Source organism: Sipha flava, unplaced genomic scaffold, assembly GCF_003268045.1.
Source record: "Sipha flava isolate LNK unplaced genomic scaffold, YSA_version1 176_pilon_pilon, whole genome shotgun sequence".
Lineage (NCBI taxonomy): Eukaryota > Metazoa > Arthropoda > Insecta > Hemiptera > Aphididae > Sipha > Sipha flava.
In genome coordinates this window covers 2780949-2800924 of record NW_020272062.1, presented here as the reverse complement: position 1 = coordinate 2800924, position 19976 = coordinate 2780949, and the positions used below count along the sequence as shown (strand labels likewise).

The 19976-nt window shown below is 33.4% G+C and overlaps 1 protein-coding gene across 1 annotated transcript in view; it reads right to left on the bottom strand.

Moving 5' to 3' along the window:
• Positions 1 to 18163, bottom strand: part of LOC112680284 (receptor-type guanylate cyclase Gyc76C-like) — a 44710-nt gene extending 26547 nt beyond the window's left edge. The window contains exons 1-2 of the mRNA XM_025550324.1: positions 17484 to 18163; positions 17041 to 17113 (exon numbers count right to left, since the gene is read on the bottom strand). The gene's annotated coding sequence lies outside the window, so the exon portion shown is untranslated. The remainder of the gene's footprint in view (positions 1 to 17040; positions 17114 to 17483) is intronic.
• Positions 18164 to 19976: the final 1813 nt, after the last annotated feature.

Here is a 19976-nt window from a genome sequence, read left to right as displayed (position 1 = left end):
TGGTAATAATAGACGTGGTAGACGGTAGCCGTATACGTAATCGTAATTGGTACCTACCACATAGTCGTTGAATGTTCCTTACCGGTTCGTAACCACAACGTAAACACAATTCTATACAAATATAAACGACGCGTATAATAAAAATAATAATTTTGTATTTCTGGTGCGGTTTCCATACTTGCGTTTAAATTGTACAAGGCAATGGAATTGAATCGCGTTCAAACGAAAACTGTAATCCCGTGAACGTGGTTATAAACGAAAAGCGAAAAAACGGAACTACACAAACGAACGGAACAGATATCGTGGTTTTAGAAAGTTTTTCGATGTTTTTTTATTTATTTATTTATTTAATTTTCTTTCACGATAAATCATATCGAACGGTGACGCGCAAGATAATTGCTCAACAATGCGCAGAATGCGCCTGTACACCGTAAAGGCGCGCGCATGTCTTAACGTCGTGATAAAAATCCGATTAATGCCTCTGGCTTCTTCTGTTTTCGGTTCGACACGAAAACGCATCAAATTCCGGAACGCTAATCTATACAGTATCGTAATACGCGCACGTGTGTGAGTATCGAAACAGCACGTTTCGTGTTCGGTGTGTTCAGCTCGACGGTTATTTCACGTAATCCACCGAAAAGCTAAAGACAAAACGACTTGGACCATCTGTACACGATAGCCGTGTACGAGAGGAATGGAAAGGGACAGAGATGCGCGGCGTCACAGTGATTCGTGATAATCGTCGACGCGTTATTTTCGTTATTCGAAAACGCACGCAGCATATGGTAACATTAATAATAGCGTCAAAGAAACGTACAATATCAGCATGCGGGAACACCGGTAGGAGGGTGGGCGACGGGCAGTTAATTCCTATCCGTCGGCCGTTGCGCACTCAATTAACCACGTGTTCGTATCGTTATTATGCAACCGAGTTGTACGGCCGTCCATAAATAAAACGGATCAAGAATTTCGTCGATAACGAGCGAATAATGAAACAATATTGTAATGAACAAAACAATGTTGCAGTGTTCGACCGCGACGACGATAATAACGTTTAGGTATGTTTACAATACCATACGTTTTCGTGGCTCCTTAAAATAATATTTTTTAATTTTGTTTATTCCGAGACGGTTAGACAGCCAAACGCACCACAAATACAGTTGTAATGCGTGCGCGTGTACTTTACGTGCATAGGAAAACTCGTGTACATCATACACACACACACACACACGTTATGTACATGTACTATACAATATACGTACTATACACACGTGTACAAGCGCGCGAGTGCGTCTGGGCGGTGTGTACTATTATTATTATTATTATTATCATTATTGTCGTGTAGCTGTTGCCCGCAATACAATGCGCACACGGAATGATTCAATATAACCAGTTAACATAAAGGTCGCGCGACCCATCTCTCATCAACACTACCGCAACAATACGCACACTGCTACTGCACCCGACGACTACTTAAACGTATGGCATATACTACTACTCTCTTCCCGGTTATCAACAGATTATAGGTAAGTACGCAAGAGTACACTTGCGCCCCAGCCAGTAATGGTGCTAGAGTTCGCGAGGCCCTAGGCATAATTAATGTTGGGTCTTATAATTTATATTAATAAAATATTTTAAATTCAGTTAAATCAGAAGCGCGAGGCCTTAAATTATAATTTAAGGCGCGGGGCTCTGGGTAACTGCCCCTATTGCCCACCTCCTCGCGCCGTCCCTGGCTCTCGCACTTGTTAACGTCTACGAGCAATTCGCATGACGTAAATTCCACACGGAACAATATGATCTACAGATGATGTGAATCGCACCGCTTAAGAGTACGGCTCGTGTAACTGGGCGCGAGGTTCATTCGAGTCTCAGGATGATATTTATGGTATTAGCGAGTTTTAATCCCCCCCCACTTGCCCCGTTCATTTTAGAAACTACTGTAATTCGATCTGTACGTTCATCACTTATACTTCGTAGTTTTGTCCGCATTTTTGGTGCTGCACTGTTCATAAATTGTATGCCTCCTCTGTTGTTCGTTTGAGATAGTTTAATAAAACACTCAGTCTTATAAAAACCGCGCGCACACACATATATATAATATATATATATATATATATTATTGGTATTCGATCATATTGTATTGATTGGTCGGAATTACTTTAGTAGTACTTAACGACCTAAACGATAAAATACAAACGACTCACATGTATGTATGTACATACGTTGATCGAATAAAAAATAATAGTGGTTTGTACGTTCGTTGTTCTTATGCGAAACAATATAAAACAGTAATATACTGAAAAATCATATACTAATATTTATACTTATACATAATATATTATGTATACATACATAATGCGTAACATTTGCTTTTGATTTAATCGTGCTCGAAATGTACTCATTAAAAAATATTACATATTATGTGGCGCAAGTAGTAGACGTTTTTTCGAAATATTGTGAAATTACAGATAACAATAGATTTCACAAATCAAACGGTGTTGTCTTCAACTCCATATTATACTACTCTCTCAAGTATGCGAAAGAAAGTATTTAAAAGTAAAAGATAAAAAAAAAATACAATTTGTAAGCAGAATAAATATTATATTAATACTAATCACTTAATATTAATCACTAGGAAAAGATATGTAAATTACACAAATAGAACATTCGACGGTAGAACCATTTAAGCAGTTTTCAATACTTAAACAATAATACAAATTAAATAATAACTGAGGTTTAACAGTAGAATATAAATAATTTTTGTTTAAAACGTTTTTTAAATAATAAACAAAAATATATACCTACACATAAAATAACGTGCGTTAAAAAAACGGGATTTAAAAACGTTATGTTCTAGTACGATTTGATTCTTGTAAAACTATAATACGGTCGTTACTAACAAATTATAATATTATATTATTATATCTGATTACTATATAATACGGAACATATCTATTACAGCCAATTAAAAATAATTTGGTGAAATTATTTACACTTTTCATTTTTTTTTTTTTTTTTTTTTTAATAATTTTTAAAACCTATCAACTATCGACAAAATGTTCGGGTGAATGAACTCACAACAAACCACCTAATAGTTTATGAAGAACATTATTATGTTTAAAAAAAAATGTTTTTAAAGTATGTTACAAAAACAGTTGGATTTACAATACCAAACAAAGATTTGCTTCCATGATAGAAGATTAACTTTTAATCTTCTGCGAAATGTGATTCACCGACTCCGTTCTTAATACTACAATACTATTTAACCTAACCCCAAGGTACTTGAACTTGATCCATTAGTTTTTCGGATGGTATTCAGATATTCATTTTATTAGTCTTGCACAAAGGCTTTTTAATAATTTATTTTACATATATATTTAATATATATATTAATTTACAGTCATATACTATAGAAATTTTAGCATATTATACATTTATATTTCATATTGTATGTATGACTACAAAAAAAGTTCTAAAAATGTTGTATTTTTCTTTATTTCTTGTACCTTTATTTAATAGATATTAATATGATATAAAATATTAATTATTTATTTATGATTAATATCTTTAATAAAGATATTAATCTTTCTTATAAATTAAGTTATCTACAGTTCAAATTCAAGACATATAAACCTCATACATGTAGTAGTAGAATTTTGTATATTTAAAATTTAAATAAAATATATTATATTTTGTACATTTGAGAGCATAAATATTAAAAATCTTGCCAATCTCTCTCATAGTTGCTTCACCAATCAGAATATATTGATTTAATAAGGTTTTTTTTTATTTTTTGAGATCAACACGAATAAATATTTTTCTGTAATATAGTTATATTTGATAATGAATTTGAACTGTAAGTTTTATTTAATAATTCGTTTTAAATCATACATTTAAATAAGAATTACAATACAAAGATGAATTTTTAATCTACAGAAACTAGATTAAAAAAAACGTTTTTACGTTTATCTACTCTAGTGACCAACATCAAGTTCAAATTACTTTTCAATCAAATACGTTAACCATCTATATCTTATCTTAGGAATGTGGTCACCAAAGACAGTTATACTTAGTCATAAGGACTCACCCAACTCGTGAATCTCAGCGGACAAGTTTTTTCACTTTTTATTTTGTTATAATGTGGATAATTTATTATGATGATTAAGTTGATAAATAACTTGTGAAACTATATGATGATATGGAAACAAAAATAAAAGATATAAAACAGTTTTATACAAATGGAATTGAATAATACATAGGCATATATTAAAAACGGATAAAATTGAATACGACGATCATATCAAATCGAATAAAGTAAATAAAATAAAATGTAACACATGGCAGTAAATTTATGGTAAAACTAAGCCTCTTCAGACATCAGGACAACATTCATGAAAATCACAATTTTCGACGTAAATAGCCGTACACGTGTTTTGATTTTATATAGTCGGTTTATAATAAATTAATTTAATGTTAATAAAGATGTACGTTGTTTCAAAATCATCATGAAGAGTAGTTTTCGTCAAGTTAACATACTGATTACTAAATAGCTAACATGTTGTTGTATCAATAATTCGTTAAATTTAAATAGTTTCACTTTAAACCGTATATTTTTAGTACGATGCTACATAATTGTGACAGCTGAATTTTAAATGACAATTGACAGCGCATTCCAAGAACATCTGTTCAAGTACATTATCCTATTTGAAAAAAGGCATGGCATATATTTTGTGATAACTAGAATGACCAATTGAGTAACCAATGGGAATCGTGATTTACGAAAATAAAACAGTTAAATGAAACTATTATAATTAGTATGGCAAAATATCGAGAACAATTATAAATTAATTTCTTGTTGTGAAATTATTAGTTTAAAAATTTGTTTTATCGGCAGTTAAACGCAGTTATATGACGTATTTATATCTACGGTAAGAATTCCTATACCAGTACTTTTGAGTTATAACTGTTTTTGTACACATAATTTGCATTAAACCAACGCTATATTATATTAAGCCCACGGAACATGATATTATCTTTTCTAATTATTCTAACACAAGTTTAACGCTTCATAATGTAAATATATTATAAGGATCTTTTATATGTATTAAAAAACAAAGTATCCTTTTATGTTATTCAGGTATCTATCGATGTTCGTTTTCACAAAAACAAACAAATACATACACACACATATTGACAGATAACAGATGATGGAGTACCTATACGCTCTGTAAAATTATAATATAATGCGCAGGATTATAATATTGATAATTATTAAAAATTAATAGTTATTTTAATTCTCATCCATTTTTATTATATGAACAGTGTTTACACAAATGATATGAACTTGAATGTAATTATAAAATAATTTTATACCTTATATAATATACTCTCAATATAAACTCGGAATCTAAGTATATGTTATACATACTTACAACCCTAATATTATACAACCACGTTGTGTATTGATAGTTTACTCTGACAAACTCTAATAATTTATATGCAATACAATAATATGGGTGTACACTATATAGGTACTATCATTATTTTTAATTATATTTAAATAGTTTATAAGTATACAAACATTAACTTTATTTACTTTTCATAAATTGATAATCTTTTTTGTTTTATCAATGGTCATTAATAGTCCGTAAAATAAATTTATCTTTGGTCTATCTCGGTCTTCAACCACTTACCTAGGCGTCGTAAATTCAGTCATAATAGCTTAATTTTGAATAATAATTGTCCACATATTCGAGTATCGTCATGATCTTTAATTACTTTTAATCGTAAAATCAATTAGAGAATAAAAAATTAAAAATGGTTGGTCATTTAAATTACATAAATTAATTATGTTAAGTACATTTTGTTTATATTTTATGAATATTTAACATTATGGTTAATTTGCAACAAAAAAAAAAAAAATTATCTTATATCTTTCCCCTAACCATTTAATCGTATCATTCAAAAAAAAATGTATCTATACAGTATAAAATGTTTTAATAGATGACAAAGCTAAAAAATATCTACGGGCCCAAGCCTGACTATTTACAATATTCATTTTTAGTTATATTCTAAGTTAACAGCTATTGGTTTCTTTTGTAAGTTATTTTTATTGAACAACATATGACGAAGACATTTTAAAATTAACGAGGCACCAAAACGAAGGTTAATCTAAAGTTGACAATTATACATTTTTCACATATTTTTAAAAAGATAATGAATTTTGCAAGACAAACGACACACTTACATAGTTAAAGCGTTTTTTCCTCATCTAATAATATATATTGAATTGAAGCGTTCAATCGTTTATAAATGTTAATATTTTAATAGTTAAAGTATTTTGTACATCAATATTAACGATGTATGAAATATTTATAAATGTCTAATGCCATAAAACTAACAATAAGTGTATCTTGTGGTCGAACCCAAGACGTCAAAATATTGACAGCGTTTTAATTTCTTTTTTTTCTCGATAAAACCCGATAAAATGTATAGTTTGTTTTTTTGCTGGCTAAATTATTAAGACATTTTGTTAACACAGCTCAACGATAAAAACCCTTTTTGGGTAATTTATCTTCTACATACATGGTGTGTTAGCATTTCTATGTTTACCCAAAAAATTGACTTGGGTCACCTTAAAATCGATTATTTTAATATGTCCGACAAGAGTTATTAATTAGTGTTGTTTGCATTGAAAAAACAGAAAAAAAGAATGATACAACGAGAGAGAAAAAGATACTTCAGAGCACTCTGTTCAAAGACCCACGACTAAGCGGCTAGCATGAAAACAATCAATCTAAACAACAAACAATGTATATATACTAGTATAATATAAATGACTATATGATATTGATAGTTATTGCAACCCGAACCCGTATAAATATTGAATACATTATTTGGTTAAGGAACGAAAATAAAAATGAAGATTCTGATATAACCTAATAAAACATTTAATTTTAATCAAAAATGCACTAGACGGGAAGCTTTATCAATGCAGATCTGTACACGTGATAATATATATATATAAAAACATAAGAATGAGTACAATTATAAAAAAGCAAAAAAAAAAAATTAACCAAAACAAAAGAACCGTAAAAGAGTTGTTTTATATTATAAACAACGAGCACAATAATATTATAGTATTAAAATACAAGTCCAATTCCCATATAATATTATTATATACAGGTTAGTTACAGGCCTTACGGATCAAAGAAGAAAAATACTATGGGAAATTAAGTTTCCCCGGTTTTTGATATCCCTAAGATTCGTCTTGGCATTGTTGATTAATAATGTGACGAAAAATTTAATATTATAACAAAAGTGTATAGGTATATATTTAAAATAATTGTAGAAAACGGCAAAACATATTTCGCAAGCAATTGGTGGCCGTCGATAGAATTCAGAGTTACTGTAAGATCTTTTAAAATATTTCAATCATATTTAAGAATTTAAGACTTATATAATATGTATTGGACTTAATAAAACGTTAAATTGATAAAATACTAACTACAGTAACTGCATTTAATTAGTAAGTATTAAACATAATAATCATATATTCATATAATGCATATTTTATTAATTTTAATAAAAATAAAAATGTTAGAAGATCCACCATAAACAAATGAAAATCATTGTACATTTTTAAATTAAAAAAATTAAAATAAATATAATTTGGGGTCATAATTAATACAAAACGAATAAAGGTATATAAATTGTAATTTATAACCAAGAATAGTTTATTTATTTATTATACAACAAAATATATGCCTGAATACTATTATACTAATTGGTTTTTATTAATGATATATGGTGCTTTAGAAGCTATTGAATCTAGTTCTAATTTAAGATTTATTTTTTTAAATAGAATAAGTACAGAAAAATATTCTCTACGTTTTATTATCTCTTAAGGTTTATTTATCATACATTGCATTACATTTACATTGAATAACCACACCATTTTATTAATTAAAAACTTAAAATTTATGAGCAGACACATAAACATAAATTGTGACATAAAAATGTCAAATTTCTTTGATATAATATTAAACACATACTTTTAATAATCTATAATTAATCAATGATTTTGCATTAAATTTGCTTAAACTGACATAGATTATAGATTTTAGATTATCTGTTTTTGTTTATAAATAAAAAATATTCAGCGAAAATTCTAGTTGATAATATTTAATACATTTACAAATTGTTAATAATTGGTACAATTTCTTCGTGAAAAAATAAATAAAAACCAAAAAAGCGAGAGAATAAATGATAATCGTTCGTTTAAAAAAACACATGGTTCGCTTAGCCGTTTTACGTTACACGAAATTTACTTGCATTATATCAATATAATTATAATAATACGTTTTTTCTTTTTCTTAAATAAGGTTATCTTTATGCATAGTTTTACCTTGCGTGGTGCCATATTTCACGGTCAAAGCAACTACAACAGTATAAGTGCACAATACACACACACACACAAAATTATAATAGGCGCAACAAAATACACTAATGACAAAAGGAAGGGGAAGGACGTGGGATTCGAAGAAAATGACAAGATCGTTGTTGAGCGAAAACGGTATAAAAATATGAACAGTAAATTTTATTTTTTCCTTAAAAAAATGTTTAATTTTATTATTATTACTTGTGGAATATTACTGTACAAGGAATCGCAAACTATAAATAGAAATCTCAAGTAGTGTTTTATACATTTGGCCCGTTGATCAATTGCCGGGTGTGGTGGCCCTGCCTCTACTGGCGGCCGGTTTAAACACAAACACACATACATATAAATGTACACATACATACAAACACACACGCATACGAAACTACTTCAATTAGTATGCAAACCATACTTTGTAACAAATTTACATTGACAACTATAAGGAAAATAATATTTTTTTCGTTTTCGAAAAATATTAGCGGAATAAAAAAATTTACCGACGATACTTGATAATTTATAGAGAACCTATACTTTACATGCGACTTTAATATGTAACAGTGTACCTTTTTTTTCCTAATATATCTTACATAATTTTATGATTTATTTATTTCTTTTCTTTTTCATTATTATAATCATCTGTCATGCCGTAATGAGGTTTATAATATGTACTAAATTGTTGCGCAACATACGACGACAACGCGTTGGTTAACTATATAATGCAAAAGAAAATATAACAACAATAACAAGTCAATAAGATTATAGGATTCTAAACTTTTGCTACCAAAATATTTGAGAATATTGTTGTATTCGTGAAAACATCGTTATCAAAACTCTAACATATTCGAGTATTTTTTTAATTTTTTTTTTTTGTATTAAGAAAACAAACGGGAAGAGACTACGGACATAAATTGAGTTGAAGGTTTGTACAGTCATTTTAAAAAAGAGAACTGTTTAAAATTAGTAACAACATCACCGCAGTGGTTCTCAAACAGAACGATTTGGAAAACTTAAAAAATCAAATGGGCACATACAAATGAGAAATTGTGTTTGGCAACTTTGGCTAGCGTATCTAAAACGTATAAGATTCAATAATGTTTTCGGATTCTAACATGATGTTACAATAATAATAATAATAAGTGCCTACTTATGTGTAACCATTCTACTATTAAATTGTATAATGTATGCGATACTAGATCAATACTAGATCGACGTTTTTTATTGAGAGTCTTACCATATGATACTTATATACATGCTTTATATCACTTTTATTCGTATAAACGTTGAGTATGTTATTATGACATTCATTAATAAGTGAATTTACGTTTTATTTTTTTTTTCATCGTGACGCGTTTCGAATGTTATTGTTTGCATAGATATACATACTTACATCGTATAAATTCGTCAACTCATTAAAATTTTCATGGGATATTATTTGTAAATATTTCTTACAATATATTATTATTTTCATATCATCATAACATTGACCGTTAATGAATTATGAATGATACTTTTTAAATTTATGCTGTCTTTTTATCACCGTATCATTATATAATAAATAGGTACTATATGTTTGTATGATTTCATTTAAATAATTATTTTATTCGCATATGCTATAGTTTTATTATATTTATAAGATTGAATTCTTTAGTAACATTTTACAGATACGTGAACACTAGAAATAAAATGTAGCGTTTACTAAAATTGTACGCATCCTCTGTGTTCACCATATGTTACGTTTGTGTTTTGGTTGCCAAAATATTTTTTGATTACTGTTCGCAATAATGTTTATGTGCATTGTTCTTTAACATAAATTATAAATATCACGACCACCTGTTATAAATGTGCGTTGATTATAGTTTATTTCACGTTTAATGACAGATTTTCAATTGAAATGTTGGATTATGCAAACCGATGTCACGATTTTCACACATTAATGTTTTTAAATATTCATTCGCTGTTTAAAGCATAAGATTCCTATAAAAAAAATAATTTATTTATATTTTACATAATATTTGTAAAAAATAAAAGTTTTATTGCCGATTTTCTTATTTTTAATTGTAAGTTTTATACCATATACTATCACAGATATAATGTAAGTAAAATAAATTATACTTTAAACATATAAAAACACTATATTTTCCCATAGTCTTACACAATTTATGCAATGTTGAAAAAGTGAAAACGTACCACGGGTTGCGTGTAACAACTAGATGGCTAAACTTAAAACAATAGTAGCATAGACAAAACAAGAACAAAGTACCCATTTTCAATGAAAAATAAAAAATTTCAAACTTTTATACACGCGTACATTATCGAGAAGCGCTAAATTATGCAACGAGAAACAATTCACACGCGAGGTAGATACTGCGCGGTGTACAAATATTTATTGAAAACATTTATAATAATTGTATAAAAAAATTATCTAAAACATAACGCTCGAAAAAAAAAAAAAAAATAAAATAATATGCTTTTTAAACTAAATGTTCTGCTGTCGGAGCTACGATAAAAACAGTAATAATAAAAGCTAATATTCTGCGTGTTCGTAAACACATAATAAGTACAGAGTTTGTTCCGTCAACGGTTTACCAATAGCGCCAATAATCTTCTTTGCGTCAACAAATATATCTTTGACGTTATTCGCGTACGTTCCGTTGGGCTGATGTGCGTATGGTTTTTTTTTCACCCCTCCCGTTATGGACGCGCAACGGAGACGAGTGATCGCATTCGGAGTTCCGACTTGCGAATTCCCGCTTCGCGGGCTAAACCTCGTGAAGTAACGGCTGAAAAATAAAACGGATTGACCGCACAGGAAATTCTTCGTTCTACGTCACCGATTTCGATACGGACTACAACATACATTACAGATATGTTTCGGGTAACGCGTGTTATGTTTTACGTTGAGAAACGGTACGCGAAGAAACTCGCGCGGACGACGGAAGAGAATAATAATAAAAATACGCACACGTTTATTATTACGAGTAATACGTGCGATTTCGAATCGAGAACGTATTATCGCGTATTCAGACGGTTTTCTCTCTCTCGTACACACGTGCAATTACACACACACACACACACACACACACACACACTTACCATCTTACACCGTGGCGCGCGCGCGCCGAGAGCCGGTCAATGGGTGCGCCCAGGTGACGGCGCACCAGACACCCGGGCACCTTAGTACAACAACACAACTGGTTCTCATCAGTCGCCGTCGCCGCCGTCCTTTCAAAAAAAAAAAAAAACTAGAGGCCACACGCGCGAGCGCGCGCAACGTTTATTTGCGTGTGCGGCGCGCACTCGAACACCGACGACGATCGCTTAATTCCGCTGCACCGTCGACGTACTCGAACGTAGCCGGAAGCATGCGCGTGCAGTAAAGAACCCCGCGAAAAACATCCGACCGCGAGAACAGCGGAGGACATCGAGAAAACCTGGTGCTACGCTCCACGCGCGTGCCCCCTTCCCCCCCGGGGGAGGGATTAAAATAATTTTAGATTAGGAAGCTCGCGAACGAACGGACGAAAACGGTCATCGTCCGAACTCGTCCGCGATATTACACCTTGCGGGTGCTACGCGGCTACGCGTACCTCCCACGACGAACCGAGACAACGACCTCTCGAACCCGATCCGTACGATTAAACGATTCAATTTCGAATAAAACGAACAAAAGCTGTCCGACGGGATTCGGGTAGTGGGCTGCTGCTGCTGTTGCTTGTTACTGGTTTCTGCCGAGAACTTCGGTCGTATTATTTGTTTGAATTGGAAAGCGCCGATGAATCATCGTGTTATTATGACGTTCGAAAATCGATTCCGAGCGAAGGTCGGTCGAAAAAAAAAAATAATCATTCCTGAGGACTCTTATCTAAAAAGTATGTTCTATGAAAACGTCGGTGCAGATTTATTACCATCGAGTGCATACAGAACGTTTTGAACAATTCAAAAAACATCTTCGTGCACCGACCTATCGAATCGGTAAGATGTGTACCTACGAGCTCAAGCTGACAACAGTGATTAATATCAATAATGATAAACAACCTACTTATATATTGGAAATAAACACAGTTATACAGTTTGTGTCAATTACGTTCGATTTACGCGAGACAATAACTCTATGGTTTATGTTGCGCTTTTAATTTTCGATTCAGCAGGATGATTGTTATTTAATACTAGTATAGCAATATTTTGGTAACGTCGTAATTGATTAACGAGTTAAGATATGTTTTTCAAATAAAAATAATGGACAAAGTCCCGTGAAAGTTTTATAAAACGAATTTACGATTAATAGTTATGTAAAAACAAAGTGTTACAGTACTTAAACATTAAAGTAGACCATTTCAAGCGCGAATAGTTTCTAATAAATTATAATACAATAGAATTTTACTTAATTAAACATACTTGATTGATAACATAAAATATACTTTAATAATCAAGAAAAAATAATCATCAACGCCATGTATGTATATATGAAAAAAGGTGTTTAAATTAGTTTTTTATAAATTGTTTAGATTATCTTAAAAGTAATAAAACAGATTTATTATAGTAGATGTTTGGACACGTATACATAATCTAATTTATAAAAGTACTATGTTCTTATTAAAAATCATAAAACTTTATTGCACTTGTCTACTATTTTATATTAACAACAAAAATTATAATCTCAAAAATAATTTCACCTTACATAAAAACTGGTTAAGTATATTACATGTAAATACTAAAGTAAAGATTATAAATATATTTCAGCTAATAATATGCACGCTCATCAATAACATGTACATCTACACGGTTATCACCGAATTTATACATTTTAAATATTGCTAAATAAAATTAATAAGCAAGATGATATCGGTATATTAACTGTAGAACGTAAAAACATTTACACCTACGTGAAGTCTTGTGGAAAATTGAAATAGTTAATACAATTTAAGAAATTTGAAAGAATAATTTTTGTTTTTTGAAGTAGTGCTTTCTAAAATAGTAATTAAAAATTGTGTACATTATACTTCAACTATATCAATACGAAAATGAAGTAAATATTCGTTTGTTTATAGTTTTATACATTATACAGAAAGCTATCCAATAAAAAATTAAATAATGACAAGATTTCTTTTTATTTCAATGCTTATCTGTACTTCACACAGTATCGTTTTATAAATATGATAGTTGATCACAATAAACTAGTGGAAAATAAGTTATCGGTACAATATCGACTTACGCTCTAAGTTAACTTAGGTTATAACTAATGTAGGTTACTTTTTCAAACGAAACATCGGATTTATGTTTGATGTTGAGAATATATTTTATTATAATTCAGCACTCAGTGTTTTTTTGAGCATTGTAATATAACAATGCAATCATCATTACGTTTAGCTTTACTACATAGGTACCTAATACGAAATTCAGTTCGTTTCGCATAACGATAAATGATAATTAAATTGCTCGTAACGATTTTCGTTTTCAATAGGTAATAATTCTTTTGAAAAGCGGTCGCCGTATTAGTTGTTTACGTTTATAGATAATTAAAATAATAATAATAATAATGACATAGCAATAGTGTATTATGAAAAAATTTTTAACGCGTAAAATATTATCGAATCAATTAAAAATAAGTTGATAATTATGGGGGACTGAATACAAATTTTCTGAGTCGAACTCTGTACCAAAACTCGAGAGATGCCCTTTGAGTTGACCCGATCAAAAAAAAAAAAAATGAAATAAATAACAACTTGGCAATAAAATATCAAGGGAAAGAGCACACACATCCAACAATCGATTTCTGAAATGTGTTAATATAGCAATTAATTGAATATATTTTTACATAAGAAATTATTTATAAAAAAAAAAAAAAAAGAAAAACAATTGATGGAAAAGTTGCCAAAACTCAAGCAGTCTTAGTCATCTCAACTTCGCGTAATCTCGACAGCTGTTGTCACACGACGTTTTTATAACATGTCATAAATAATTTCGAAAAAAACTAAAGCAATGTTTTTAAACGAACATAGGTAGGTACTGTGATTTACGTAATCACGAACAAACACGAGCGTGTAATAATATTTGTTATAAAACGAGCGAAACAATGTTATGACGCATTGTTTGATCGTGATTAATCGTGGGACAAGTCTGCGGTATATACCTGTCTATATATGTGTACGTAAGCTGCACTATGAGCTCAATCTTTAAGAGCAAAGACTCGAAAGTTACACACTCCCAACAGATAATAACGACACGGTTTATAAATAGCTGTACTGCAAAATGGCACATAAATCAAACAGTTTCCGCGTGTATTGAGGGGGGCACCACCTACGCACCGAGTATTGTTGCCGAAGAAATATTGGACCATTTCGAACCATTCGACCTCGTTCGCGAACAATAAGACAACGGGTAGTCGTAATACTATGAGTAGTAGTAATACTTTAGTAATTGTACACACATAGTAAATGGTATTTTGCAGTGACGTGTGATTGAGGAAAAACATTGGTAAGTGCAAGAATAAGGGCAAAACTTCATTGAATTGTAACGTCCTCTCGCAGCAAGGTAACCTTATACCTAGTAGACTTGGTAAACTGAATCAAAATGAAATAGATTTTCATGATTCTATTTTTTCCATACACATCTTGTTCGTAGGGTCACAACAGCTACCCTAAGCTATGCTCTACGCATTATACGAGTATACTGTCACAATTCACGTTTCATATGATTAGTATGGATTCGAAAATAAAAATATTTGTATATTTGTAGCGTGCATGTTTGAGGATTGTTTTCCTAGTAAGACAACCAAAGGGGGGGGGTGGAAGGAGTGGATGATTCCCTCGTTAAGGCCCTTCGCGATCACCGACAGAATCGTGTTGTAGATGTTAAATAACAATCGCGGTACAAGTAGTCCGTATTATACGTATACATATTAGTGTATATAAGTAGCAGCAACAAACATTTAACATGTACACGACGCGTTGGCTTGCGTCCGTAAAAACACCGCTGGCCAGAGAGTGTCACACATGTCGACCTTCGGAAACGTGCCCGAATTACAGTGTAATTACTGTAAACGGTTGGGAAGAAGAACGCGTTCGAACACGGCGCGGGCAGTGACGACGGATGAGACACGTAGTAGTTAGTAGTTACGTAGCTTCGCTGTAGGTGCACACGACGTATTGGAGTTACGTAATTTCGGTGGAGTGCGACGTTCGTGGAAGGGAAAAAAAAACCGAAATGCCTGCGCCGAAAAACACAGCACAACACGACGACGACAACGATATTTTTAATAATATAATATTTTTATATATATATATATATATAATAATAATAAAATAATGTATTTAAAACGCGAGAGATCTCTTGTTGTCAATGTTGTTCGGGTGGCCTCCGTCGAAAATGTCACGGTCAAGAGTGCGTACGTACGTGTAAGCGTGTGTGTGTAGGCGCCCAGGGAAAAATTCGTTTTTTATTAAACTTGTCCTCTTCACCCCCTCCCATTCGAAAAAAAACACTCGCACAAATTAATAGTTACGCCGAGATACAATATATATTTATCACCCGTTGAGCTGATCTATTTTCACGACGATATTAGTCGTCGGATGTACCAGAACGCCTAGGACAGAGTACGACAATATATTACATCATCTGCTGCAAAAACACGTTTCGAGATATTAGATGAATTGTATTGTTACAAGTAACTGTAAGACCAGGCGAAGTAGCGAATTGTCGAATCACCGCAATGATGACTTTATTAAAATGTACTCACCAATGTCGGTCCGACCGGGAAACGACGGAGGCCCTTGAATATTTTTCAATGTTGCAGAAATTTGAGGGTCAAAAGAGGAAAATTAGAATAATATTCAAATATTGGAATACTGAAAATAATGAAAATAAAATTCCTTGTTATACTTTTTTTTCAAGTTGTAAGGTATTCCGTGAAACATAATAAGAAGGAGGTTATTATTTTTTCCCATGTTAAAGTTATGTTTGTGTGTATGGGGGATTTGTTAGAAATCACTGTGCTGAGGTATCAACCATGAGCCATCATACGGCACTGGTGCGTATAGATCGACGAGAATCACGGTCGATTGTCACCAATCGAGAAAAATCAGCCGAACCGGCGGTGATATGCTAAGTCCAATACAATTATTATAATTAACGCTGGGTCATCGATCAACGACGAGTCGCAAGTTTTGTTGTTGTCGCGAGCCGTAGGTAGGTAGCGCCGGTGGTAGACCGACGCAATTATCGGCGGAGTCATTGACAAAAAAAAAAAAGAAAGAAAATAATGTTATAACGGAGCACATAGACAATAGAAATGTCATACGAGTATTACATTTACACACACATACACACACATCGGTCTCCCGCAACACAACATAACACTTAAAAATGAACGAAATAAACGAAGGCGCGCGCCACCGGACCCGAACATAGGTGACAATCGGGGAACAAGTTCCTTACCGGGTTAGTCTTACCATTATGATTAGGCGGTTATACTACTATTATTATTATTATTTTTTATATAGGTGTAGTGTTAGAGGCGACGTATTAACGTCGTATACAAAACACATTTATGTATTTATTATATTGTTATCCCAAACGCACGGATACGTGCTCGCACTTACCCATCAAACAGTATAACGTCTGGGTTGACATCATCGACGGCGCGAAAACTCGTAAATGATACGCCCCAAACACCTGAAAATACAAAACAATTATTTTTCTCTCGTCATGAACGTTGATACACATTCTCGCATACATACGTAGTATATCAAAATGGTTTGAACACGTGGAAAAAAAAAATTCAAAAAAAAAAAATAAAAACAATTGGACTCTAAAACGAGTTGGGGGTGAAAACCAATAACGAATTCAAAAGGTCTCGCAGGCAAATTCAACGTAATAATAAAAATGATAGGCATCGTTTTCCAACCGAATCGAAGTGTGCACCAAGAGAGACCGCGGAGAAGGAAAGACGGTGTAGAGAACGGCGAGAGGAAGACGGAGAACACTAATAGGACGTGGAAAAAACGAAATGAAAAAAAAATTACTTTGATCGACTTTTACTCACCGGCTGGCCCGGCGATAACGCATTTGATTCGTACCCGTCGGCGGCGGAGGCGGAGGCGGCGGAGGCAGAAGCCGGGGCCGTTCCGCTAGTCCTTCGGTCGCGTAACTTATACTGCTATTATCATCACTGTTAGAGCCACTGGTTATCATTAAACATAACCTAGAAAACGGTACGGATATGTACCGGAGTAGCGGTCGGCGGCGCGGGAAACGAGAGTGGCGCGAAAGCGGCGGCCGGTGTTGTTGAAATATTATTATTATTATTATTACAATCGTTGTTGTTTATGTTGACCGTTGGGCGGAAAACACGGACGGTCCTTACCGCCACGAGGATAAACGATACGAATCCGATCACGATCCGTTATTAGACCGCAGCGCGCGCGTTCGGGTACGTCGCGCACTCGGTACGGGTGTATTTCCCGTCCGTCGCAATTTCTCACTCGGTCTTCTCGAAAACCGCCGCCGACGGCAATATTATATTGTTCGTAACGATTATCGGTGTCTGCGCACGGGACGTCCGTGGACGTTCGGGTGTCGCGGGCGTCCGGATAAGACGCGAAATGCACCGCGCGAAGACGACGGAAACGTTTGCGCGCTGCAACGAACGCGACACGACGACGACCGGACGACGACTGTTACGGATACCACTACGGTACCGTTGCGGTCGCGCGGACTGCGGCGGCCGACGGCGGCAACAGCGGCGACGACGGCGCGGCGGCGGCCGGCAACAAGTTGTTGTTGCACGCGCACGCGCGCGCGTACACATACGTACACACGCGTACACATGCGCGCACGAGTGGCGAACGAACGCGCACGCGCACAAACCTACACACGGGCGCGCGCGCACGGATACTTCCCGAGAGTGATACGATTCCTATTAATAGAACCGTGGCCTCGATTGTTACCGCCACCGACGAGTGCATCCAGTTCACGATAACGCGACGACGACGGGTAAACAACGAGATCTGCACGCCATCTGTTGGCCGTGTCCGTTGCCCGACGGGCGGTCTCTTCTTCGGCCGCGGGGGTGTGCACGGGATTGAACCGGTGTGCGCGCGCGCGTGTGTGTGCGTGTCGGTACCGTGTACAGGAGGGGCTGACGTTCGTTACCGGACGCAAAATCGGGAACTTATGTCTTGGCTGCGTACTGCTTGCGTCCCCCGAAAAGGTTTATTTTGCAGGTAGTAAACTCAACAGGTAACTTGCGTCCCGTCATGGGGACGCGACTCATAACCATGTTATTCTTCTTACCTGCTATTACAGTCATGACCGAGATGCGTCCATAAATATTATGCGTTACAATAATCATGGATGTGTAAATTGTGTTTATGGTATAATATCTGTGACTATCGATAAATTAATATTATCAGCTATTATAGAGTTTTAGTGTGATCAAATTAATTACGTACCGTAACATTATTCGGTTGTCGCCAAACAATTTCCGAGCCGTATTTATAAAACTGAATGCTTTGAAAAACTTTAAATGTAATTAATTACTTGTAATACTCATTTTATACTATGTTTTTGACTTATTTGTGTTGGGACGCAACTTGGCTGTCTCAAAAGGTATTCTTGGACGCAATTAGGCTATGATCTTTTTTGAACCTTTTTTGGTGGGACGCAAATTATCAACTGATAATAATCTCGGACGCAAGTAGTATGCACCGTATGTCTTAACAATCGTGTAACCGATAGTCGTGCCATAGTTTTCATCCGTAGAAAACTTCAGTTCCGTTAAGGTTCTTCCGTCGAAAATATTACGTTTACATTAGCATCCTTCCGTAATAAATATTATTTTGAAATAATTATCATTTATTTTTATATACGGCTCCGTGAGATATATAACGTTTAACAACTTTGCATCCATTCATTTTGGGATATTACCAACATTCACTTTCTTGTCAAAAGTTTTACTCGTAAAATATTATAGTCAAAAATTTGTTGTTATTTTATTTTTATTACATCACTTTATTTACGTTTGGAATCTTGAGATCTATGATTCATAAAACTAACTATGGCATCCAAGTTGATCACCGACGTCGAATTTTTACACTCAGGATTTTTAAGGATGCGTCTTATAACACAAGCGCAATATTTGTAGATTGCTACCATGGTCCTGTGCGTTACAGATTTATTTTACTGTTTAATAGGAACGTTATTAATTCATCAGCTACCGGAGGACTGGGTCGACTCTGAACGGTATACGCCAGGGTTTAAACGTATAATATGCTATGCCTACTATCAAACGTTTATATACTTTCATCATAATTTAGTTTATAAAAACGTGTTCTTAATATCCAGTTTTTTTTTGCAATTCTGTAGGCTTTTTATTATTGGCAGATTGGGAAAAGTAAACATACACATATTATTACTCGTATTCAAGATAGTCAAAAGTTACATATATATATGGCAAAAATAATCAAGTTTTCAAATACAAACTGGACACTTACAACAACTAAATAAAATATCTAAAGTGGAACCAGATTTAAAGTTA